This window comes from Ranitomeya variabilis, chromosome 2, assembly GCF_051348905.1.
Source record: "Ranitomeya variabilis isolate aRanVar5 chromosome 2, aRanVar5.hap1, whole genome shotgun sequence".
Lineage (NCBI taxonomy): Eukaryota > Metazoa > Chordata > Amphibia > Anura > Dendrobatidae > Ranitomeya > Ranitomeya variabilis.
Genome location: NC_135233.1, coordinates 250,381,208 through 250,408,849, shown reverse-complemented (window position 1 = coordinate 250,408,849; position 27,642 = coordinate 250,381,208). Strand labels below are relative to the sequence as shown.

At 46.0% G+C, this 27,642-nt stretch overlaps 1 protein-coding gene across 1 annotated transcript in view; it reads right to left on the bottom strand.

Moving 5' to 3' along the window:
* LOC143805341 (uncharacterized) overlaps positions 1-17,439 on the bottom strand; it is a 105,773-nt gene extending 88,334 nt beyond the window's left edge. The window contains exon 1 of the mRNA XM_077284578.1: positions 17,143-17,439. The gene's annotated coding sequence lies outside the window, so the exon portion shown is untranslated. The remainder of the gene's footprint in view (positions 1-17,142) is intronic.
* Positions 17,440-27,642: the final 10,203 nt, after the last annotated feature.

The following is a 27,642-nucleotide window of genomic DNA, read 5'->3' as shown; positions in this document are numbered from 1 at the left end:
GTTAGACGAAGACCGTGAGAGGCGTACAAGCCACAGTGTCTTGCACCCACTGTGAAAGTTGTTAGAGGATCGGTGATGATCTGGGGATGCTTCAGCAAGGCCGGAATTTGGGCAAGTTGTTCTTTGTGAAAGACGTATGAATCAAGCCGCATACAAGGTTATCCTGGAAAAACAGTTGGTTCCCCAACTGAAGACTGTTTTTTCCAGCAGAACAATGCGCCATGCCACACAGCTAGGTCAATCAAGGTGTGGATGAAGGACCACCACATCAAATCCCTGTCATGGCCTGCCCAATCTCCAGACCTGAACCCCATTGAAAACCTCTTGAATGTAATCAAGAGGAAGATGGATAGTCACAAGCCATCCCACAAAGAAGAACTGCTTAAAGTTTTGCACCAGGAGTGGCATAAGGTCACCCAAAAGCAGTGTGAAAGACTAGTGGAAAGCATGCCAAGACGCATGAAAGCTGTGATTAAAAATCATGGTTATTCCACAAAATATTGATTTCTGAACTCTTCCTGAGTTAAAACATTAGTATTGATGTTTCTAAATGATTATGAGCTTGTTGCATTATTTGAGGTCTGCAAGCAATGCATTTTTTGTCATTTTGACCATTTCTCATATTCAGACAAAAAATATAAAAATTTATTGCTTGGAACTTCGGAGACATGTTAGTAGTTTATAGAATAAAAGAACAATTTACATTTCACTCAAAAATATACCTATAAAGAAAAAAAAAAAAAAAAAAATCAGACAAACTGAAAATTTTGATTCTTAATTTTTGCCAGAGGTGTAGATAGTATGCTTGAACATGTATACTGTAAGGGTATGTTTCCACGGTCAGGAATGGATCAGTATTTGCTCAGGATTTTATGCAGGTAAAATCTGCATCTGAGGTCACTGGCAGGTCACTTGCATTTTTTATATGCATTTTTTCATCGCATGCGTTTATTTTGTCACTTGAAATAAAGCTAATTGAAAGTTGGCTTCTGGGAAGGAAAAAAAAAAGTGATTTCCTGTTTGCAAATATATATTGGGGTATGTTCCCACAGTCAGTAAACATTGTGGGTTGGACGCTGCGTACATCTGCGGCATCCAACCTGCAGCGTCCATCTGTTACAGCATAGTGGATGGGATTTCATGAAATCCAATGTCCACTATGCGTGCACCAATGCCCGCGGCTCCCCGCAGAGACTGACATGTGGCACGTTTTTCCAGACCGCAGCATGTCAATTTATGTAGTGGAGACGCTCCCATCTCTGCTGCGTAAATGATCCATTCGCTATCATTAGATGCGGTAAAACCACATTACCTTACTAGTCACATGAATATTAAGTGCGGGACAACACAAACACCACAAATACTCCCTGTCCACTGTAGTCCAATTACCAAGTGTCCCACGACAAGTCCAGCTCTGCTACATCTGGATGCGTTTGGCTGAATGGTGGCATGATGCCACCTTCCCACCTGACAACCAGACACAGCAGAGCTTGTAGATGACCACCGGAGATAACTCGGTCTCCGGCGGTCACCTGCACTGCAGTTCTCACGATCAGCTGACTGAGAACTTTGCTAGTGACTGGAGATAACTCCGGCGGTCACTTGCATGGCAGTTCTCGCGGTCAGCTGATCTCATCGCGAGAACTGCAGTGCACGCGAACTTCCAGCTGTGGCAAAAGGTAAGACATTATGTAAATTAGTTTGCATGCATAGTAAGCTGTGTTTCCGCACTTACTACGCATGTGACTATAAAGATATAGTGCACACTATGGGGGGGTATGTGCACACGTTGCGGATTTTGCTGTGGAATTTTCTGTGCGGATTCTGCATCTCTTGGCAGAAAACGCAGGTCAAAATCTGCACTTTTTTTGCGGATTTTCTGCAGATTCTGTGCGGATTTCTTGCGTTTTTACACCTATAGATTTCTATTATGGAATGGGTGCAGAAACGTTGCAGATCCGCACAAAGAATTGACATGGTCCTTTTTTTCCCATTGATTTACATTGTACTGTAAATCACTTGCAGATCTGCAGCGTTTCTGTGCGGAAAAAAAACGCTGCAGATCCGCTGGAAATCTGCAACGTGTGCACATAGCCTTTAAGGGTATGTGTCCACGTTCAGGAAATGCTGCGTGTTTGACGCTGCGCAGAGCCGCAGCGTCAAACAGGCAGCGTCCAGATGTTACAGCATAGTGGAGGGGATTTTATGAAATCCCGTCTCCAATATGCGTGGTAACACGCATCCGTCGGCCCTGCAATTCCGGACATGCTGCGCGTCTTTTAAGATCGCAGCATGTCCGTGTACCTTGTCCATGTACCTTGCTGCGACGCTGCGACGCCGCAAGGTAAATCACAGGGCCCTATGTGTGGGGTGCGAAGATGCCGGATGTGTGCAATGAACACATCCGGCTTCATCGCGTCACAGAAGGGGGCGGGGCTTAGGGTGGAGCAGGTTTGCCGCTCCGTCCAAACCGCCGGCCATCCTGAAGGTGGACACATACCCTATGTGTTTTTATGCAAATTTACACCTGGATTTTACAGTACCAGCAAAGTCCATGAGATTTCAGAAAGCTCGTGCATACAGCTTGTTGTTTTTGTCCGCAGTATTTTGTGCAAAACTTGAGGTTTTACAGAATGCAGAAAAAAATATAATAAAATAAAATGGCTTACAAATACTGATGTAAAATACTGACACATTGTTTTTTTTTTCCCTAAGGCAAAACCTGCTCTCTTGGCAGTAAAGAAATTTGCCTCAAAAATCAGGTTTTGCTTAGTTTCTGTTACATTTTTGTTGGGGCTAAACAGCCTCTTACATGCTGTTTAGTGCAAAAAAACATATGACTACATCAGTTTCTGGCACACAAAAAAATGCAGTAAAACCAATACCTGTGTGATAGATAGACAGACAGACATTATTATTGCACTGCACTTTATTACACTTGCACTTATCTTTGGCCACTATTTGCACTTTATGTAAACTGTCTCATGAGCTGTTATAACCTTTTTGCACAAATACTATTACTATACTTCAATTGTCTGTATGACAAATACCATGTTTGTACACCCAGAGGTGTATCTAGCCTTTCCTGCACCCGGGGCAAAGGATCAGTTTGGTGCCCCCCAACCTCCCCCATTTGAACCTTAACTCTATTGAAACTGTATGACCAAGCCAAGGTACATTCCTGAATCCCCATAATGTTAAAATAGATACCAATAAAAGTAAAATTAATTGAGACATCAGTAGGTTAAGTGTTTTTGAATATCCATATTGAATCAGGAGCCCCATATAATCCTGCATAAAGGTTAATAATGGCCCCATAAGATCCTCCATAGACACTTTTGCCCAATATAGTGCTCCTCAAACGTTGATTATGGCCTCATAAGATGCTCCATAAAGATATTTGCCCCATATAGTGCTGCAGAAACGTTAATTATGGCCCCATAAGATGCTCCATACAGACACTTGCCCCATTTGCTGTTGCTGCGATAAAAAAAAAACAAAAAAAAAAAAACACATACTCACCTCTCCGTCGCTCAGGCCCCCGGCACTTTCAATATTCACCTGCTCCTCGTTCCGGGCGCCGCTCCATCTTCAGCGTCTTCTGCACTGACGTTCAGGCAGAGGGCGCGCACTAACCACGTCATAGTGCCCTCTGACCTCAGCGTCACTGCTGAAGACGGAGCGGCACCAGAATGAGGAGCCGGTGAATATCGCGCACCGCTCCCCTCCCTGTTATACTCACCTGCTTCCCCAGCGCCGGCAGCTTCTTCCTGTATTGAGCGGTCACCGTTACCGCTCATTACAGTAATGAATATGCGGCTCCACCCCTATGGGAGGTGGAGCCGCATATTCATTACTGTAATGAGCGGTACCATGTGACCGCACAGTACAGGAAGAAGCTGCGGCGTCAGGGAACTGGAGACCTGCAGGGACCGCGCAGCCAGGAGTAGGTGAGTATCTCAGTGTGGGGGCGGCAGAATGCCTCCGACAAGGAGCCTCCTTGGACCACCGCATCATCAGGCGGCCCGCTGGGGCCCCCCTGTTGGCTGCGCCCGGGGCACATGCCCCGGCTGCCCCCCCCCCGTGGATACGCCACTGTGTACACCATTACCTTGCTTGAGAAAGGCTCTCCATGAGCTGAAACGTCGCCATGATGGGCTATTAAACTTGAACACTTTTTGAACTCATTTACAATGGTGTGCTGCCTCTGACGTTTTGGACTCTCATTATAAGGTTTGGTACATGCCTGAGGGGCTTTGCACCCAGAATTAGTTTTTTTCTGTACTGCTCTCACTTTTTGCTATAGATAGATAGAAAACCCTGAAAAACACAGGTATCGGTTTTACTGCATTTTTTTTGTGCCAGAAACTGATGTAGAGTCAGATTTATTTTTTTTTGCACTAAACACATAAGAGGCTAATGTGCCCCGACAAAAAATGTAACAAAGTAAGCAAAACCTGATTTTTGAGGCAAATTTCTTTATTGCGAAGAGAGCAGGTTTTGCCTTAGAAAAAAAACAAAACCACAATGTGTCAGTATTTTACATCAGTATTTGTAAGCCATTTTTTTTTTTTTTTTTAATGTGACGGCACAGTGAGATCCCCGGCATCAGTTTTGTATCTGCTTTCTGAAGGGGTGGAGGAGAGGATATACAAGAGAACAGACAAGATAGTGAGGACACAAATATTTCATAAATTGATCTGTCTGCAATAAAAAGCGTCCACATAGAGCAAATAGGAAAATACGTTTCAGCTCTTAGAAAACAGCACTGAACATAAAAAAATCCTGCCAGTCCTAACTGCCTGCTCCTTAAAGGGGTTTCCTCAGCTTGTCTCATTGGGAGAGGAAGGGGTGCACTCCTGATTGACAGGTCGGAGCCCCCTCATGGCTGCACACCTGGCCTGAATTGTGCGCTCTCCTTGGCCAGCTGCAGAGCTGCGCTCTATAGAAGACAGCTTGTAAGCGCCTCACTCCTGGTCTTGGAGACCGGCCACCGCTGACGGATCGCAGAGGTGGCCGGTAACATAAGCAACGTGCAGTAAGTAAACTTATAAGAAAACTTATCATCCAAGATCTATTGATTAGGCTACGTTCACATTTGCGTTGTGTGTTCGGTCGCTGCAGCGTCGCCGCATGCGTCCCTATATAACATGGGGGCGCATGGACATGCGTTGTGTTGCGTTTTGTGACGCATGCCTCTTTTTGGGCGCACGCGTCAGGGCGCAGAAAGTTGCATTTTTTTTGCGTCCAAAATCATGCAAAAAAAAAGGACGTATGCGTCACAAAAAATGCGTTTTGCATGCATTGTGCGTTGCGTCGCCGACGCAACACACAACAACGCAAATGTGAACGTAGCCTTAAAGCGTACTTTGTTACAGTGACAACCCCTTTAAGGCGGTGTTCACATTCTGAGTTTCCACAGCATTTGTTTATGCTAATAACTGCTTTTTACAGCACCAGCTGAGATGTCAGAAATCTCCTGCACTCGCTTGGTTTTTTTTTTCTTCACTGAAATTGTGAACAGCGGGGGTTTTTTTCCCACTTCGTTCAGTGTTTTTTCACCCACAGGCAGCAACAAGAAAGTGGAAAAGAAGTGTTATGCAGCGTTTTAGACGATGCTGAAGTTGGTTTCTTATTCGTTCAGTTTCTTATTCGGGCTGAAGTTGGTTTCTTATTCAGCAGTTTCTTATTCGCCTATTTTTTATTTTCAGTTTTTTTCAGGTTTTTCAATAAAAATAAACCATTCTAAGTATATAATATTATGCGGTCATGTGCCCTCTTGTGAATACACTTAAAAACAGATAAAAATATTAGAAGGCTGGCACAAAAATGGGCATCAAAGTGGGCACTGAGGTATGGTATTAAAGGTGTTAAATGGCTTTGTGCCACTGATCTGACACCTGACTTGCATACCTTGTGATGCCACACATCAAGTTCCTGTCAATCCAGCCTGGCACAAATGGGTTCTGGGCATCAGAACTGGCATCAAAGTGGGCAGAGAACCAATTTTCACACATGCGAATAAGTAACAGCTATTTTTAAGGGGTTAAATGCCTTTGTGCCACTTATTAAACACCTGATTTACATACCTACTGAGGCCCCACATGAAATCCATGTCACTCCAGCCTGGCACAAATGTGTTCTGGGCATCAAAACTGGCATCAAATGGGGCAAATAGCACATTTTCACAGATTTGAATAAGTAACAGCTATTTTTAAGGGGTTAAATACCTTTGTGCCACTAATCTAACACCTGATTTACATACCTACTGGTACCCCACATGAAATCCATGTCACTGCAGCCTGGCACAAATGGGTTCTGGGCACCAGAACTGGCATCAAAGTGGGCAAACAGCCCATTTTCACAGATTTGAATAAGTAACTGGTGTTTTTAAGGGGTTAAATTCCTTTGTGCCACTGATAGCAGAGTGCATACATATAGAACAGGGAGCCCCACAATAAAACCAGGTCTCTTCAGCCTGGCCCAAATTAGTTCTGGGCATCAGAACTGTCATCAAACTGGGCAAACAGACAATTTTAACAGATTTGAATAGGACCTGCTGTTTTTAAGGGGTTAAATGGCTTTGGGCCACTGATCTGACACTTAAAATACACAAATAGTGATGCCCTGCATCAAACCCAGGTCTCTCCAGCCTGGCCCAAATGGGTTCTGGGCACCAGAATTAGCATCAAAGTGGGCAAATATAGTGGGTTGGTGTCGGGAATGCCTTGGTTACAGCATCAAAACCCTGTTATTAACTGGGTTACTGAGGAAATTGTTCAATGGTCCTTATCTAAGTCCTTGAAGTCTGTATCTGTGTTGTCTGTCGGTCTGGAAGCTATTCCGGAGTATCTGAAGGTCTTTGAAGACGTGTTCTCTGAAAGCGAGGCTGAGGTTCTACCGCCACATCCATCTTTTAATTGTGCCATCAATTTAATCTGTCTTGTCCTGAGCAGCTGGCCATGAAGGAGTATATTGCCGAGAGTCTTCGTAAGGGGCATATCCGCCCTTATGTTTCTCCTGTGGCAGCTGGCTTTTTCATTGTAAAGAAAAAAGATGGTGGTTTGAGTCCTTGCCTCGACTTTCGGGAACTCAACAAAATCACTGTGAGAAAAATTTACCGACTTCCTCTCATTCCTGACTTGTGTAGCCAGTTGTCTGGGGCCAAATGATTTTCAAAGTTGGATTTGTGGGGAGCCTATACTTGGATAAGTGTTTGAGAGGGAGACGAGTGGAAGACGGCGTTTCTCATGTGAGAAGTTCTTTTTGAGAATCTTTTTACGTCCTTCGGGCTAACAAACACCCCTGGCCATTTTTCAAAATTTTATTAATATTGTGTTTGCTGATCTGATCGGTCACTTTGCGATTATTTACCTTGACGACATCTTGGTTTACTCCCCTGACAGTGAAACCCATTTTCACTATTCGCGTACTGTCCTTCATAGACTCAGGGAAAAACTACTTTTTTCAAAATTTGAAATGTTAATTTTTTGTACAGGAGTTATCATTTTTGGGTTTGATTGTTTCCAATGAGGGGTTTCGCATGGATCCCAAGAAGGTGCAGGCTATTAGTGATTGGGTTCAGCCCCGTGACTTGAAGGATTTGCAACTAGTGATGAGTGAGTATACTCGTTACTTGGGTTTTCCGGAGCACACTCGGGTGGTCTCCAAGTATTTATGTCTGATCAGAGATTTAGTTTTCCTTGCCGCAGCTGCATGATTTACAGCTACTAGACAGCTTGATTACATGTGGGGATTCCCTGGCAAACAGGCAACCCCCACATGTACTCAGGCTGGCTAGCAGCCATACATTATGCAGCTGCATCAACAAAAACGAAATCTCTGAGCAGTCACAAATACTCGGGAGACCACCCGAGCGTGCTCGGGAAAGCCCGAGCAACGAGTATACTCGCTCATCACTATTTGCAACGCTTCTTGGGGTTTGCAAACTACTATCGAAAGTTCATCAAGTGTTTTTTGCAGGTAGTTAATAGTGATGAGCGAATATACTTGTTGCTCGGGAAATCTCCGAGTATTTGTGACTGCTCATAGATTTAGTTTTTGTTGACGCAGCTGCATGATTTATGGCAATTATGGCACTTAGCCTCTCTCTTCCCACTGTCCTGTAGCGGTGGCAATGGGGTAATAGTTGGGTGGTTGATGTGACCTTTGAATTGTAAGGTCACATCAAGCCCGGCTTAGTAATGGAGAGGTGTCAATAAGACAGCTATCCATTACTAATCCTATAGTTGTTAGAGGTTCAATAAAGACACAGCCAGAATAAAGTCTTTTAAAGGGAACCTGTCACCACGTTTTTGGAAGATGGGATAAAAATAGCGTTAAATAGGGGCAGAGGTGGGCATTACATTAGTGTGTTTGTTATGCGTTTATTACCCACCTAAGTTGCCGAAATACCTTTGCAAAGTCTCCGTTTTCGCCTGTCAATCAGGCTGGTCTGGTCAAAAGGGCGTCTTGTCTTCCCCCAGATTTTGCGTAGTTTTCCGTTGGTGGCGTAGTGGTGTGCGCATGCCCAAAGTCCTGAATCCTCTGCCATGGGATTTAAAAGAGCGCGCTGTTCGTTTTCATTGGTGATCGGTGGGCGCGGCCATCTTCCTTTGGCCGCGCGTGCGCAGAAGCGGCGCTCTGCTGGCCGCGGCTTCAGGAAAATGGCCGCGGGATGCCGCGCGTGCGCAGATGGATATCGCGGCGGCCATTTTCCTGAAGCCGCGGCCAGCAGAGCGCCGCTTCTGCGCACGCGCGGCCAAAGGAAGATGGCCGCGCCCACCGATCACCAATGAAAACGAACAGCGCGCTCTTTTAAATCCCCTGGCAGAGGATTCGGGACCTTGAGCATGCGCACACCACTACGCCACCAACGGAAAACTACGCAAAATCTGGGGGAAGACAACGCCCTTTTGACCAGACCAGCCTGATTGACAGGCGAAAACGGAGACTTTGCAAAGGTATTTCGGCAACTTAGGTGGGTAATAAACGCATAACAAACACACTAATGTAATGCCCACCTCTGCCCCTATTTAACGCTATTTTTATCCCATCTTCCAAAAACGTGGTGACAGGTTCCCTTTAATTAAATAAAACAATAAACACATTTTGCCATCTTTATTATTCAGCTAATCCATGAGACGCCCTCGATCTCCTGTAATGAATAAAAAAAAAAAAAAAAAACAACAATATACCTGTCCGTCGTTCTGTCCCACGCAGTAATCCATATCTGGGGAAAATACAGTTTGCAACCAGGACTGTGCTAAGATGCTACCAGCCCAGCTGCAAACTACTGGGGAATGAGGAGATGCTGCCAGCGCAGCTACAGAGACTAGCGGTGAAGTCACTGAGTCTACCCTCCCTGCTTGCCTAACCCGCGCTGAACTCTGGAGCCAGTTCATTTTCCCACGCTGCAGAGTTCATTGCAGTTCAAGCCGGAAGGGAGGGCAGACTATGTGACATCAGCGCTAGTCTCTGTAGCTGCGCTGGCAGCATCTCCTCATTCCCCAGTAGTTTGCAGCCATGGCGGTTGCATTTCAGCACCGCTCCTAGTTGCAAACTGTATTTTCCCCAGATATTGATTACTGCGTGGGACAGAACGGCTGACAGGTATGGTATATTGTTGGGGTTTTTTTGTTTTGTTTTTTTTAATTACAGGAGAACAAGGGCGTTGTATGTATTAGCTGGATAATAAGGATGAAAGACTGTGTTTAGTGTTTTATTTCATTAAAATATTTTAGCCTGGCTGCGTCTTTATTGAACCTGTAACAATTATAGGATTAGCAATGGATAGGTGTCTTCTTGACACTTCTCCATTACTAAGCCGGGCTTGTGTAGCGCCCCCACTGCCGCAGGGCCGAGGGGTACCCGGTACCGGGCCTCTAAGTCTCTGCTCTGGGGTTGTCACGGTGGCTAGACCCGGTCCGTGGCCCTGTCTGTCAGTGGGGGACGTCCGGTGCAATAAGTGGTGTTGTAACGGAGCAGTTGTGAGGTGCAGGTCGCGGTAATTAACGAGGACACCAGGTTGCAGTCTCTTTACCTCTTTACTGAAGATCTCTGAGTCCTCAATCCAGAATACGGCTCACCAGGCTACGCAAGTCCGGCCGGTCCACTGACACTTCCAGAGTTCTCTTCACAGGAGGAAATCTGTGCCTTCCCCCTAGCGCTATGTGTTGTAGTCCTTCCCTGCTGTACTTACGGAAAGTACCCCACAACTGTTGTGTCTGTTTCTGATGTTCCCTCACAACTCGACTAGATGATGTTCTGCTAATCCTCCGTCCCTCCCTGAGGTTCGGGTAGGAACGGCACCCGTTTGACGGGTAGGCCTGGAGTTCTTCCGGGACCCTAGAGACGCCCCTCTCCCACAATTGCCTCCCAAGACTTCATAGGTGATTTGAGTTAGACAGCCCGCCTGAGACTGACTGCCCTGCCGCTGTTTGGAGTATTGCTTGAAGCTGAATGTTATTCTACTCCCTCGGCGTTCCGGCCACCGGTAGTGCGCCTCAGTAGGATGTTGCTTCGGTCTTACAGCACGACTCCTACTGGTATTCTCCTTTGCGTGATCCCGTTTCTCACTCAGCACAATCTATCTCGCTTCTAATCCTTTCTTGGGTCCCGCCGCTTCCCGGAGCTGGCGCGGACCCGTTACGTTCTTTTCAATGCCAAGCCTCTGTCAGGATCCCACCCCTGACAGAGACCCTACTGTCTCTTCCTCCACAACACCCTCTGCCACCAGGTGTTGCTTCGTCCAATCCAGTCAGCTTTCTGATCTAACTTCCTGCCTGACCCCCAGTTTACCCACTATGGTGGGGAGTGGCCTAATGAATAGCACCCTTAGCTCCCCCCGGAGGCCCAGCTGTGAAATGTATTGGTGTCTGTGATACCTGATCAGATGAACTCCTTCAGTGCCATCGGACGCACCGTAGCTCCCCATAGTGGCGGAGCCACAGTACTGCAACGACCAGGACTCTGTAGGAGTCGTGCTGTAAGACCGAAGCAACATCCTACTGAGGCGCACTACCGGTGGCCGGAACGCCGAGGGAGTATCATAACATTCAGCTTCAAGCAATACTCCAAACAGCGGCAGGACAGTCAGTTTAAGGCGGGCTGTCTAACCTTAAATCACCTATGCAGTCTTGGGGGGCAACTTGTGGAGAGGGGCGACTCTAGGGTCCCGGAAGAGCTCCGAGCCTACCCGTCAAACGGGTGCCGTCCCAACCAGAACATCAGGGAGGGACGGAGGATTAGCAGAACATCATCTAATCGAGTTGTGAGGGAACTTAAGAAACAGACACAACAGTTGTGGGGGACTTTCCGTAAGCACAGCAGGGAAGGACCACAACACATAGCGCTAGTAGGAAGGCACCGATTTCCACCTGTGAAGAGAACTCTGGAGGTGCCATTGGACCGGCCGGACTTGCGCAGCCTGGTGAACCGTATTCCGGACTGAGGACCCAGAGATCTTCAGTAAAGAGGTAAAGAGACTGCAACCTGGTGTCCTCGTTATTTACTGCACTGCACCACCGCACCACCACCACCACTACGGCCTCATCATCAGCATCCGTCACATCATTCACCGTGCGCCCCTCGGCGGGGTCACGGACCGGGGCCTAGCCGCCGTGACAACCCCAGAGCAGAGACTCGGAGGCCCGGTACCGGGTACCCCTCGGCCCTGCGGCAGTGGGGGCGCTACACATATATATATATATATATATATATATATATATATATATATATATATATATATATATATATATATATATATATATATATATATATATATATATATATATATATATATATATATATATATACCATATGCAAGAAGAAAGAGAAGGCACTCACCGATCTAAATTTCCCAACTTTATTTCATCTTAATGTTAAAAAAAATTCCATGGCCGGGGGAGTGAGGAGCGGAGTTCTTGTGAGCAGGGATAGACGACGGCCGTTTGTGCTTGCGCTTCCACGGGTCAGTATTTTTTTAACATGAAGATGAAATAAAGTTGGGAATTTTAGATCGGTGAGTGCCTTCTCTTTCTTCTTGCATATGGTCATGGATTTTCGTGTATTTTCAGAAGAGCACCTATGATCTTGATGCATGGCTGATGCTAGGACTATTATTCATTAACTAGATGGTGGCCCGATTCTAACGCATCGGGTATTCTAGAATATGCATGTCCACGTAGTATATTGCCCATTTACGTAGTGTATTGCCCAGCTACATAGTATACAGCACAGCGACGTAGGATATTGCGCAGCTACGTAGTATATTGCACAGAGCCACATAGTATATTGCACAGCTTTGTAGTATATTGCCCAGCCTTGTAGTATATTGTCCAGCCACATAGTATACAGCAGAGCCACGTAGTATATTGCCCAGCCTTGTAGTATATTGCCCTGCCACGTAGTATATTGCCCAGCTACATAGTATACAGCACAGCGACGTAGGATATTGCGCAGCTACATTGTATATTGCACAGAGCCACATAGTATATTGCACAGCTTTGTAGTATATTGCCCAGCCTTGTAGTATACAGCAGAGCCACGTAGGATATTGCCCAGTGACGTAGTATATTACCGAGGCACGTATGTCACAGGGCCAAAAAATAAAAAATAAACATACTCACCTAACGATCCGAGGGCCCCTTGTAGTGTATCATACTCACCATTCTTATCGCTGCTCCTCGGCGTCCCGTGTCTCCTCTTCCTGGGATCCTGTGCAGATGGTAGTGCTCGGCTTCAGGAAAATGGCCGCGGGATGCCGCGCATGCGCAGATCGAGATCGCGGCGGCCATTTTCCTGAAGCCGAGTTCCATTGCAAGTGCCAGGGCTGGTGGGAGCAGGACCTATGAAGACGTCGCGGTCACATGACCGTGACGTCACGGCAGGTCCTTGCCGCACACCAGCCCTGGGACAGGACCGAACCGCAAGCTGACGATTGTAATGGAGCGGTCCGGGGAGCGTGGCGAGGAGCGAGAAAGGCGGCGGAGGGTGAGTATAGCAGGTTTTTTTTTTTATTTATTATTTTTAACATTACATTTTGTACTATTGATGCCGCATAGGCAGCATCAATAGTACAAAGTTGGGGACACACAGGGTTAATAGCAGTGGTAACGGAGTGCGTTACCCGCGGCATAACGCGGTCCGTTACCGCCGGCATTAACCCTGTGTGAGCTGTGTATGCGGGCGCACCGGCAGTGAGTGCGGGGAGTAAGCGGCCATTTTTTTCTGAACTGTGCGCGTCGCTGATTGGTCGCGGCAGCCATGACAGGCAGCTGCCGAGACCAATCAGCGAACGAATAACCGTTACAGAAGGACAGACGGAAGTACCCTTAGGCAATTATATAGTAGATACCTGAACCCGAAATTTTTGGAAAACCTCGTTTCACAGACAGCGCCGGTCGTTTTTGGTCTTCTTGGTATATATATATATATATATATATATATATATATATATATATATATATATATATATATATATATATATATATATATATATATATATATATATATATATATATATATATATATATATATATATATATATATATATATACATACACACACACACACTAGCTATTGAACCTGTTCTACGCCCGGGTGGCGAGCATTTATATTGGTATATGGTCTCCATCCTGGTATGCGCCTCTTCCATCCTGCCCCCTAATCTTGTCATGTGCTGCTACCATCTTGCACCCCCATCCTGTCATACGCTGCTCCCATCCTGCGCCCCCTTCCTGTCATGTGCAGCCCCATCCTGCGCCCTCATCCTGTTTTGTGCGCCTCCATCTTGTCATGTGCTACTCTTTTCCTGTGCCCTCATCCTGTCATGTGCTGCTCCCATCCTGCGCCCCTATCCTGTCATGTGCTGCTTTCATCCTGCGCCCCATCCTGTCATGTGCTGCTCCCATCCTGCGCCCCCATTCTGTAATGTGCTGCTCCCATCCTGCGCCCCCATTCTGTCATATGCTACTCCCATCCTGCGCCCCCATTCTGTCATGTGCTACTCCCATCCTGCGCCCCCATTCTGTCATGTGCTGCAACCATTCTGCGCCCCCATTCTGTCATGTGCTACTCCCATCCTGCGCCCCATTCTGTAATGTGCTGCTCCCATTCTGCGCCCCCATTCTGTCATGTGCTGCTCCCATCGTTGATGGCCCCCATAAGATGCTCCATAGCATAATATGCCCCGTATGCTGCTGCTGCGATTTTTTTTAAAAAAAAATGACAGACTCACCTCTCGTCGCTGGGCGCCGAGTGCCTAAGCAGGCGGGAACACCAGCGCACTATGGGGGTCAGGTGCTGGAGTCGCCGCTGGCTAAGGCCCCCGGTGTAACAGCGTGTCCCTCCCCCGGCCTGTGTCCCTGGACTGCTATGTAATCAGGCTTGAGTCAACAACCAGAAGGGGGAGCTTTCCCTCATGGAGGGATGGATCCCAGGACACAGAACAATAGACTCATGTGTTGGCTGATTCAATTGTGTAGTGACTTGCGAAGGGCTGGGATCGTATGCTGAGGCGAGATCCTGGTGCCCGTGTGTGGAGGGTTAAAAGCTGCCACGTGGAATGGTGTTGTGTCCCTCATCTGTTGGATCCAGTAAACCCATCCCAGGATTATTTTTCTTTTCCCTGGCTTCGGATTGCCAGGTGGCGCCCCCGGATCTGCTCCCTTTGTGTGGACTCATTGTAGACTAATTACGGACGCTGCAGAATTACTTTGATTTGTGTTGTCCCAGTTCCCGGTTCCGATAAATTTTATCGGATTGATTACTGGCGTGGTGTCTCTTCCTGCTCCGTCGCATGCCCCATCACACCGGGCACTTGCGATATTCACCTGTCCCTGTTCCACCGCCGTGCGCCACTCTGTCATCTGTGTCCTCTGGCTGTGACTGTTGAGGCAGGGGGCGCGCACTGACCACGTCATCGCGCCCTATGACCTGAACGTCACAGCCAGAGGATGCGGAAGACCCGGCGGTGGAACGGGGACAGGTGAATATAGCATGGCTCACCCTCCCCCTTCATACTCACCCTCCAGGTGCGTCTCTGCTTCTCCGTCGGAGATCGCGGTATGCGTTCAGTGCTTACTCATACCGCGATCTCCTGGGCCACAATCCTCCTCCCCGGATGCGTCACACTGTGGGATCCAGACTGTGCAGACGCGTCGCGCTTGCGCAGTCTATAAAGGCTTTGGACAGAGTGACGCTATCAGCGTTATAAAATATATATATATATATATATATATATATATATATACACACACACACACACACACACACACACACACACACACACACCACACATTTATTCTATGTGTATATCTCTATTCTATCGTAATCTAACCTGTCACTCTGATTAAAATGTACGTGGCTGATCATTTGCCGGCTTTTAATCTATCTATCTATCTATCTATCTAGAATATATATATACACATTTTGAAGAATATTACGTTTTAAAACTATGTGTAAATGATTAATAACATTTCTGTATGTAAAATCTCATGCTAAAATCGCACTGCAGTCGGATGTAGATCGGGTGTTAGGTGTGAAAAGTCAGATTGTACTCGCACACAAAACGCCTGACACTCACATGACACTTGCATTGCACTCGTCAGACTTTCCTGCAATAAATCGGACCGATTTTTAAATCGCTAGTGTGTCTCCAGCCTGTGTATGTAATAGTGGTGTGAGATCAGTGGCCAAGGTCATTTAACCCCTTAAAATTCAGTTACTTATTCAAATCATTAAAATCAATGCCAACTTTGATGCCAATTCTCACGGCCAGAACCCATTTGGGAAAAGCTAATGTGACATGAATTTCATGCAGGGCATCAAAATGCATGTAATAATGGTGTCAGATCAGTGGCCCAAAGTCATTTAACCTCTTAAAAAAATCACTTACTTATTCAAATCTGTGAAAATGGGCTGTTTGCCTACTTTGATGCCAGTTCTGATGCCCAGTACCCATTTGGGCCAGGCTAAAGGGACCTGAGTTTGATGCAGGGCATCACTATCTGTGAATTTTAATCGTCAGATCAGTGGCCCAAAGTCATTTAACCCCTTGAAAACATCAGTTGCTTATTCAAATCTGTGAAAATGGGCTGTTTGCCGACTGATGCCAATTCTGGTGCCCAAAACACATTTGGGCCATGCTGAAGGGACCTGGGTTTGATGCAGGGCATCACTTTCTGTGTATTTTAAGTGTCAGATCAGTGGCCCAAAGGCATTTAACCCCATAAAAACATCAGTTACTTATTCAAATCTGTGAAAATGGGCTGTTTGCCCACTTTGATGCCAGTTCTGGTGCCCAGAACCCATTTGGGCCAGGCTGGAGAGACCTGGGTTTGATGCAGGGCATCACTGTCTGTGTATTTTAAGTGTCGTATTAGTGGCCCAAAGGCATTTAACCCCTTAAAAACATCAGTTACTTATTCAAATCTGTGAAAATGGGTGATTTGTCCACTTTGATGCCAGTTTTGATGCCCAGAACCCATTTGTGCCAGGCTGGAGTGACATGGATTTCATGTGGGGCATCAGTAGGTATGTAAATCAGGTGTTAGATTAGTGGCACAAAGGCATTTAACCCCTTAAAAATAGCTGTTACTTATTCAAATCTGTGAAAATGTGCAATTTGCCCACTTTGATGCCAGTTCTGATACCCAGAACCCATTTGTGCCAGGCTGGAGTGACATGGATTTCATGTGGGGCATCAGTAAATATGTAAATCAGGTGTTAAATCAGTGGCACAAAGGCATTTAACCCCTTCAATACCATACCTCAGTGCCCACTTTGATGCCCATTTTTGTGCCAGCCTTCTAAATTTTGTATCTGTTTTTAAGTGTATTCACAAGAGGGCACATGACCGCATATTATTATATACTTAGAATGGTTTATTTTTATACAAAAACAGAAAATAAAAAATAGCCGAATAAGAAACTGCTGAATAAGAAACCAACTTCAGCCCGAATAAGAAACTGAACGAATAAGAAACCAACTTCAGCATCGTGCATTTTAGTGAAGTCAACTTTATGAAACATGTGCTGCAGACCAAGCGCCAAAAAACCCGCACAGAAAAAAGCGACAAAAGTCACAGAACGCAGAACCTCTTGGATTAATGACACACTAGGGATGTGCTCCTGCACTCACCTCCATTCCCCTGCAGCCCCCCATCACCAGCAGCTCCGTCCTCTCTTCGCCACCTGCACCAAAGAACTTAAGTTTCGCGGCAATTGTGGAGCGCTACGTGACCTTGCGGCTTTTTCCCGCGCTGATACATTGTACCGTCCCTGCTCCTCACAGACAGCTGTTGGTAGCGGCGGTGGGCGCTGTGCTGGCGCTTCTGGTTTTTATGGTGACATAGCCGGGGGTGTCAGGCAAGTGGACGCTCACTGTGTGTGACCTGTGAGGACGGACGGTGAGAGTTTGAATCCCCCGCCATCATTTCAGTGTAGGAAGGAAGTGGTTGGGTATTAGGTAACAGGAGGAAGGAGAGGAGGGGGCTCTGCAGCAGCGGGGACTGATGGGAGTGGTCTGTCCTGTCACTTCAGGTCCCGTGCTATCAGTGGCATTATCATCGGTGGGAGACCCCACAACCTGACCACATGGGGTGACTGGCGTATAAGGGGGCTCTCTAGCCAGACACGGTGACTGGCGTATAAGGCTATGTGCACACGTTGCGGTTTTTGCTGCGGATCCGCAGCAGTTTTCCATGCAGTGTACAGTACAATGTTAACCTATGGAAAACAAAAACCGCTGTGCACATGCGGAAAAAAACGCGCGCGGAAACGCTGCGTTTTTTTTTCCGCAGCATGTCAATTCTTTGTGCGGAATCCGCTGCGGTTTTGCACCTGCTCCATATTAAAAAACCGCAGCAGAATCCACACAAAAACCGCGGTAAATCCACGGTAAAACCGCCATAAATCCGCAGGAAAAACGCAGTGTTTTTGCCCTGCGGATTTATCAAAATCAGTGCGGAAAAATCCGCACACCAGGACGCAGCGTGTGCACATACCCTAAGGGTATAGCTCCACGTTCAGGATTTGGTCAGGATTTTTCATCAGTATTTGTAAGCCAAAACCAGGAGTGGGTGATAAATACAGAAGTGGTGCATGTGTTTCTATTATACTTTTCCTCTAATTGTTCCACTCCTGGTTTTGGCTTACAAATACTGATGGAAAATACTGAACAAATCCTGATGCAATCCTGAACGTGGACACATACCCTAAGGGTATGTTTCCACAGTAAGTAAACGCTGCGTGTTTGACGCTGCAGCGTCAAACAAGCAGCGTCCAGATGTTCCAGCATAGTGGAGGGGATTTTAGGAAATCCCGTCTCCACTATGCGTGGAAACCCGCACGCGGCGGCCCTGCGACTCCAGACATGCTGCGCGTCTTTTCAGATCGCAGCATGTCCGTACACCTTGCGGGGACGCAGCGTCCCCGCAAGGCATATCACAGGGCCCTATGGCGAGGGGTGCGATGATCCCGGATGTGTACTGTACACATCCGGCACCATCGCGTCCCAGAAAGGGGGCGGGGCTTAGCGCCGAGCGGCTTCACCGCCGCCCCTCCGGACCGTGGAGCCATACCCTAAGGGAATGTGTCCACGTTCAGTTTTGCTTCAGGCGTTGGTCAGGATTTTATGCAGGTAAAATCCTGACCAAAAATGCACCTGAGGTCACTGGCAGGTCACCTGCGGTGTTCCGTCGTGTTTTGCTCATTGTAGCAACATGCTGCGTTCTGAAAAAACGCAACGCATGTGCGTTTTTGCGGGAAAAACGCATGCGTTTTTTAATGCACAGTGGAGACGGGATTTCATTAAATCCCCTCCACTATGCTGTAACATCTGGACGCTGCGTTTTTGACGCTGCGGCTCAGCGCTGCGTCAAAAACGCAGCGTTTCCTTAACGTGGACACATACCCTAAGGGCTCTCTGGCCAGGTACTTGATGACTGGCATATGAGGGGGCTCTCTGACCGGACACACGGTGACGGGTATATAAGGGGGCTCTCTGACCGTACACAGGGTGACTGGCGTATAGGGGGGGCTCTCTGACTGGACACACGGTGACTGGCACATAAAGGGGCTCTCTGACCGGTCACGTGGTGACTGGTGTATAAGGGGGCTTTCTTACTGGACATAGGCTGACTGGTGTATAAGGGGGCTTTCTGACTGGACACATGGTGACTGGCATATAAGGGGGCTCTCTGACCAGAACATGGTGACTGGCATAAAAGGGGGCTCTCTGACTGGACACATGGTGACTGGCATATAAGGGGGCTCTCTGGACACATGGTGACTGGCATATAAGGGGGCTCTCTGACCAGAACATGGTGACTGGTTTATAAGGGGGCTCTGTGACTGGACATAGGGTGACTGGCGTATAAGGGAGCTCTCTGACCGGACACACTGTGACTGGCATATGAGGTGGCTCTGTGACCAGTCACATGGTGACTGGCAGATAAGGTGGTTCTCTGACCAGACACAAGGTGAATGTTGTATAAGGGTCCCTCTGACCGGACACACGGTGACTGGCATATAAGGGGGCTTTCTGACCGGACACACGGTGACTGGCATATGAGGGGGCTCTCTGACCGGACACACGGTGACTGGCATATGAGGGGGCTCTCTGACCGGACACACGGTGACTGGCATATGAGGGGGCTCTCTGACCGGACACTCGGTGACTGGCATATGAGGGGGCTCTCTGACCGGGCACATGGTGACTGGCATATGAGGGGTCTCTCTGACCAGACACATGGTGACTGGCATATAAGGGGTTCTCTGACCGAACACACGGTGACTGGCATTTGAGGGAGCTCTCTGACCGGACACACGGTGACTGGCGTATAAGGGGGCTCTCTGACCAGCCATAAGGGGACTGACGTATAAAGGGGCTCTCTGTCCAGACACATTGGGACTGGCGTATAAGGGGGCTCTCTGGTCGCATACATTGTGACTGGCATATAAGAAGGGTCTCTGGCCAGACACATGGTGACTGGCTTTTAAGGGGTGCTCTGGCTGGACCTTTTTTTTCCCACAGGAGGGTTTGATTTCTTTTTTCCCCAGAAGAGTGTTGGTTATTGTTTAACTAAAGAGTGCTTTGTATTGTTTTTACTGGAAGAGTAGGGTTTTTTCTTTTTCCTAGAGAAGTGTGTCTTATCTTTTTTTCTTTCCTTTTTTCAAAAAGAATGTTGTTTTTTCTCCCTTCACTAGAATGTTTATTTTTTTGTTTGTTTTTTAAAGTTTTTTTTATTAGACAGTGCTTAGTTTGGAGCAGGTTCCTTCAAGAGACGCGTCACAGATGTTACCTGCACTTCCGTTTGTTTCCCCAGCAGTTGTTTAAATCCTCGGAATAGCAAAATACTGTTACAGTGGGGCAAAAAAGTATTTAGTCAGTCAGCAATAGTGCAAGTTCCACCACTTAAAAAGATGAGAGGCGTCTGTAATTTACATCATAGGTAGACCTCAACTATGGGAGACAAACTGAGAAAAAAAAATACAGAAAATCACATTGTCTGTTTTTTTATCATTTTATTTGCATATTCTGGTGGAAAATAAGTATTTGGTCAGAAACAAAATTTCATCTCAATACTTTGTAATACATCCTTTGTTGGCAATGACAGAGGTCAAACGTTTTCTGTAAGTCTTCACAAGGTTGCCACACACTGTTGTTGGTATGTTGGCCCATTCCTCCATGCAGATCTCCTCTAGAGCAGTGATGTTTTTGGCTTTTCGCTTGGCAACACGGACTTTCAACTCCCTCCAAAGGTTTTCTATAGGGTTGAGATCTGGAGACTGGCTAGGCCACTCCAGGACCTTGAAATGCTTCTTACGAAGCCACTCCTTCGTTGCCCTGGCGGTGTGCTTTGGATCATTGTCATGTTGAAAGACCCAGCCACGTTTCATCTTCAATGCCCTTGCTGATGGAAGGAGGTTTGCACTCAAAATCTCACGATACATGGCCCCATTCATTCTTTCATGTACCCGGATCAGTCGTCCTGGCCCCTTTGCAGAGAAACAGCCCCAAAGCATGATGTTTCCACCACCATGCTTTACAGTAGGTATGGTGTTTGATGGATGCAACTCAGTATTCTTTTTCCTCCAAACACGACAAGTTGTGTTTCTACCAAACAGTTCCAGTTTGGTTTCATCAGACCATAGGACATTCTCCCAAAACTCCTCTGGATCATCCAAATGCTCTCTAGCAAACTTCAGACGGGCCTGGACATGTACTGGCTTAAGCAGTGGGACACGTCTGGCACTGCAGGATCTGAATCCATGGTGGCGTAGTGTGTTACTTGTGGTAGGCCTTGTTACATTGGTCCCAGCTCTCTGCAGTTCATTCACTAGGTCCCCCCGCGTGGTTCTGGGATTTTTGCTCACCGTTCTTGTGATCATTCTGACCCCACGGGGTGGGATTTTGCGTGGAGCCCCAGATCGAGGGAGATTATCAGTGGTCTTGAATGTCTTCCATTTTCTAATTATTGCTCCCACTGTTGATTTCTTCACTCCAAGCTGGTTGGCTATTGCAGATTCAGTCTTCCCAGCCTGGTGCAGGGCTACAATTTTGTTTCTGGTGTCCTTTGACAGCTCTTTGGTCTTCACCATAGTGGAGTTTGGAGTCAGACTGTTTGAGGGTGTGCACAAGTGTCTTTTTATACTGATAACAAGTTTAAACAGGTGCCATTACTACAGGTAATGAGTGGAGGAAAGAGGAGACTCTTAAAGAAGAAGTTACAGGTCTGTGAGAGCCAGAAATCTTGATTGTTTGTTTCTGACCAAATACTTATTTTCCACCAGAATATGCAAATAAAATGATAAAAAACAGACAATGTGATTTTCTGTATTTTTTTTTCTCAGTTTGTCTCCCATAGTTGAGGTCTACCTATGATGTAAATTACAGACGCCTCTCATCTTTTTAATTGGTGGAACTTGCACTATTGCTGACTGACTAAATACTTTTTTGCCCCACTGTATATACAAGTGCTTCTCACTAGATTAGAATATCATCAAAAAGTTAATTTATTTCACTTTTTCAATACAAAAATTGAAACTCATCTATTATATAGAGTCATTACAGACAGTGATCTATTTCACGTGTTTATTTCTGTTAATGTTGATGATTATGGCTTACAGCCAATGAAAACCCAAAAGTCATTTATCAGTAAATTAGAATACTTTATAACACCAGCTTGAAAAATTATTTTAAAATCCGAAATGTTGGCCTACTGAAATGTATGTTCAGTAAATGCACTCAATACTTGGTACATTTTGCATCAATTACTGCATCAGTGCAGCGTGGCATGGAGGCCATCAGCCTGTGGCACTGCTGAGGTGTTATGGAAGCCCAGGTTGCTTTGATAGCAGCCTTCAGCTCGTCTGCATTGTTGGGTCTGGTGTCTCTCATGTTCCTCTTGACAATACCCCATAGATTCTCTATCGGGTTAAGGTCAGGCGCGTTTGCTGCCAATCAAGCACAGTTATACTGTTGCTTGTAAACCAGGTATTGGTACTTTTGGCAGTGTGGACAGGGGCCAAGTCCTACTGGAGAATACAATTTCCATCTTCAGAAAGTTTGTCAGCAGAAGGAAGCATGAAGTGCTCTAAAATTTCCTGGTAGACGGCTGCGCTGACTTTGATCTTGATAAAACACAGTGGACCGACACCAGCAGATGACATGGCTCCCCAAGCCATCACTGATTGTGGAAACTTCACACTAGACCTCCAGCAGCTTGGATTGTGGCCTCTCCACTCTTCCTCCAGACTCTGGGACCTCTATTTCCAAATGAAATGCAAAATTTACATTCATCTGAAAACAACACCTTGGACCACTGACAACAGTCCAGTTCTTTTTCTCCTTGGCCCAAGTAAGATGCTTCTGGTGTTGTCTATTGGTCATGAGTGGCTTGACACAAGGAATGTGACACTTGTAGCCCATGTCCTGGATACTTCTGTGTGTGGTGGCTCTTGTAGTTATGACTCCGGCAGCAGTCCTCTCCTTGTGAATCTCCCCAAAGATTTTGAATGGCCTTTTCTTAACAATCCTTTCAAAGCTGCGGTTATCCTGGTCGCTTGCGCACCTTTTTCTACCACACCTTTTCCTTCCACTCAACTTTCCATTAATTAGCTTGGATGCAGCACTGTGAACAACCAGCTTCTTTAGCAATGACCTTTTGTGGCTTACCCTCCTTGTGGAGTGTGTCACTGACTGCCTTCTGGACATCTGTCAAGTCAGCAGTCTTCCCCATGATTGTGGAGCTTATTAAAACAGACTAAGGGACTGTTTTAAACGCTTAGGAAGCCTTTGCAGGTGTTTTTGTTAATTATTCTAACTTTTTTAGATAATGACATTTGGGTTTTCATTGGCTGTAAGCCATAGTCATCAACATTAACAGAAATAAACACTTGAAATAGATCACTCTGTCTGTAATGACTCCATATAATATGAGTTTCACTTTTTGTATTGAAGAACTGAAATTAATTAACTTTTTGATGATATTATAATTTAGTGAGAAGCACTTGTAGTCTAGTGTCAAGAGTCTTTCAAGTGTTTGTTGAACGACTTTTCTGTGGCGCCTTTTGGAACTCACCATCGTTAATAAGCTCCTCAAACTCCTCTGTGTGCACATTGCCTTACATCTGTGATGGAGTTATTTTGTCATGTTTCAAATCCCAAAGAGACCACTAAAGAAAATAGAAAATAGTATTGTGACTCTGCCCTAAGGGACATTGTGGTTAGTATTTGTCTTTTGCAAAACCTGAACATTGTGGCACGTTTCAGGCTTGTTGCAGAAGAACAACTTGTTTGGAGGCCACTGTCTGTATACAGTCATAGATTTATTTTTCTAATTTCTGGTGGTTTCACCTGTTATTTATTTGTATCTTATTCTTTTAATTTGTGCCTTTTTGACATCTACTTTTTTTTTGTGATTGTGGCCCGAATTTGGGATTTCCATCCGCAATGTAGTTCTTATTGTTATTATTAGGGGGTGCATAGGACTTTTTTAGTCACCAAGGTGACCAAAAATATTTCAATTCTATTGCAGGGGTCAATGGGCACACGAAGGGACCTATCCGAGAGCTAACCATTTCAATTTTATTTTTCTTTATTTCTTTGTAAAAATGCCAAAATAACACCTTGTATTAATCTATGGACCAAAAAAAAGGTAGAGATGCGCCCCCTCCTGGAGAAACGATGCCACTGTACTGATTAATCTTGACATGATCAGCATAACCCTGGAAGATCTATCTCCTTTATTAAAGGGACTCTGTCACCTGAATTTGGAGTGAACAATTTTCAGCCATAGAGGCGGGGTTTTCGGCTGTTTGATTCACCCTTTCCTTACCCGCTGGCTGCATGCTGGCTGTAATATTGGATTGAAGTTCATTCTCTGTCCTCCATAGTACACGCCTGCGCAAGGCAAGATTGCCTTGTGCAGGCATGTACTACGGAGGACAGAGAATGAACTTCAATCCAATATTGCAGCCAGCGGGTAAGGAAAGGGTGAATCAAACAGCCGAAAACCCCGCCTCTATGGCTGAAAATTGTTCCCTCCAAATTCAGGTGACAGAGTCCCTTTAAGTCTTTCTGGAAATCTGTGAGTATGGAAGATTTCCTCTGATCAGGCAGGGACTGAGGCATTGAGTGGTGTGAGGCAGTGACCAGGGTCATATGCGAGGGTCGCTATGTGTCCCCCAGTATGCAATGCAGAATAAAAGTGAGTGTTGGCCTTGGGCAAGCTATTTGTCCAGGGCAGATTTAGGAAAACTTGTCATTGGCTTTTATTTTTTAAACGAACTACAGGAAGGTAGTGGGACGGTCCGTTTCCTCCCCGGGCCGGGTTTTCCATGTGGCCTACGGCCACAGGTTCTTGTAAAGACCCTTGCAGCAGAGGGTTGGGTGTGTCAGTGTGGAGTTTGCAAGTTGCAGAGCAGTTGGCTCTGCAAAAGCTCAGCCTGTGTGAGGGAACAGAGCCAAACGGAGCGAACGCCTGGCACCCCTGCAGCGTGATACGGTGGTGCAGTCGCCCTCGGCAACCGGCGCATTTACGGACTGTATTTTTTTCCAGCTTCGATCCTGAGGATACCGTTTGATTTGTTCGTGACTTTTTTGGACAGTAAGGCTATGAGCACACGTTGCAGATTTAGGTGCAGAATTTTCTGCACAAAATCTGCATCTCCTGGCAGAAAACGCAGGTGCAGATTTGATGCATTTTTATGCTTATTTTGTGCGTTTTTGTTGTGGATTTCATGCGATTTTTTACCCCTGCAGATTTCTATAATGGAAGGGTGCAGAAATGCTGCAGATCCACACAAAAAAAGTGACATGCTCCTTCTTTCAATCCGCTGTGTTTTCCATGCGGAGTTTTCCGCACCATTAGCAGAGCATTTTTTTTCCATTGATTTACATTGTACTGTAAATCACTTTGCGGATCTGCAGCGTTTCTGCCCAGAAAAAAACGCTGCGGATCCGCAGTAAATCGGCAACGTGTGCACATAGTCTAAAACTACGCTTTGAACTTTCCTGAGGACACTGCTGCACTACAGGGGCCAAAAATTGACTCCGGAGGACTGTGGTCTGGGAGAAAAGGCTGAAAGATGTTTCCCTGATGTCAACTTTTAAAAGTTGACAGCTCCGTTTTTCCACTTGTAACAAATCAGTGTCACCAAGATCAAGTAAGCTGAGATGGGGGTGGAGGGGTTTACGGGGTCTTGTACTGTGTCCACTCTTAACGGCGAATAAGCCTCCTTACCTTGACAAGCAAGCTGGTATGTCACTCTCCATAAGGAGAAACGTTACCCCTTAGACCCCAGTCCAGAGCCTCTCACCTAGCCAAATCAGTTCTCATGCTTCGCACTGACGAGGGCCAACAGCCCGAAACACCGTGTCTGCGAATTGAGATACTGATTTGGCTTTTATCCTAAGTCATATTGCACGACTCATTAAAGGGTTGATTGTGACTTGTAGGATCGCTACTTCCAACAGGTGGCGCTATAGAGTTAAGTCCTCTTTTTCTCAGAAGAGGCAATTTGAACACTCTAAGGGCTTGTTCACACTTTGCGGAATTAGCTGCGGATTTTTCCGCTGCGGATTTAGAAAAACCGCAGTGCAAAACCGCTGCGGTTTTCACTGCGGATTTTCCTGCGGTTTCTTCTGCGGATTCCTCTGCGGGTTTTCAACAGCACTTTCCTATTGGTGCATGTTGAAAACCGCTGCGGAATCCGCAGAAAGAAGTGACATGCTCCTTCTTTTTTTCCGCAGCAATTCCGCGCGTTTTTTTAAGGGATTTTCCGCAATGTGGGCACAGCGCTTTTTGTTTTCCATAGGGTAACATTGTACTGTACCCTGCATGGAAAACTGCTGCGGATCCGCAGCGTCAAATCCGCTGCGGATCCGCAGCAAAAACCGCTAAGTGTGAACATAGCCTTAGGGTATGTGTCCACGTTCAGGTTTGCTTCAGGCTTTGGTCAGGATTTTATGCAGGCAAAATCCTGACCAAAAATGCACCTGAGGTCACTGGCAGATCACCTGCGGTGTTCCTGCGTGTTTTGCTCATTGTAGCAACATGCTGCGTTCTGAAAAAACGCACCGCATTTGCATTTTTGCGGGAAAAACGCATGCGTTTTTTAATGCACAGTGGAGACGGGATTTCATTAAATCCCCTCCACTATGCTGTAACATCTGGACGCTGCGTTTTTGACGCTGCTGCTCAACGCTGCGTCAAAAACGCAGCGTTTCCTGAACGTGGACACATACCCTAAACCTAGAGAGGCAAGTGAGTATTTTCATTTCCTAATAGGGGTGTTGCAGAGCAACATGCGGTCGCTACACCTGGTGAACGTGGAAAGCTGGGGCCATTCAGATGAACAGGTGAAGAGCTCCAGAGCAGGCTCCTCTTTCCACCATTGGCACCGGCATTCCATGTGAATTGCATATGGCATATAGTAGCGGTGTATAGATTTATTTTTTTAATTCTTTGTTTTTCTATTTTTTTTCCTTTTTTGGGGAAAAAAAATTACATAATAATCCCTTTTATGAGCGCTGTATTTTTCTTTTATTTAGCCACTTGTTTTTGTTCTCCCTTGAAAGTTTTAAGTAAAAAAAAGTGTGTGTGATTGAAATATATTTCTTCCCCTAAAAGCTGTATTATGGAAACAGAAAAGTTATGGATCTTGAAATCTGGCAATGGGGAAAAAAAAAGAAAAATAATCACAAAGTCCCTAAAGGTCTTAAACATGCAGTAAAATCTTGTGGGTTTTTTATGTTTTATTACATGAGCTACTTTAATTATGATGATTATTTCCTCAACAATTGTTTCTCTGTGGCACCCCCACATGTGAATTGCAGCATTACAATAAAATAATTGAGCTGTCCATTTAACAGACGGATATACTTGGTCCTCCATTGAAACAGACCCCCTTTATAGCCACTTTTATCTCCAGGATAAAGAAGGGTAAACATCTACACTGGTAAAGGAGATTTCTCAGAAAATGTTATCCTTTGGCAGAATCGGTGATAAATCAGTACCATTTTGCACACTTGCCTTTGGGACCCCTGTTTTGAGGTTCAGTAGAGGCCCAAACTCCCAGTGGACACATTTATACAGATAGGGGACAAATGTACTAAGTTGGGAAACCACTTTAA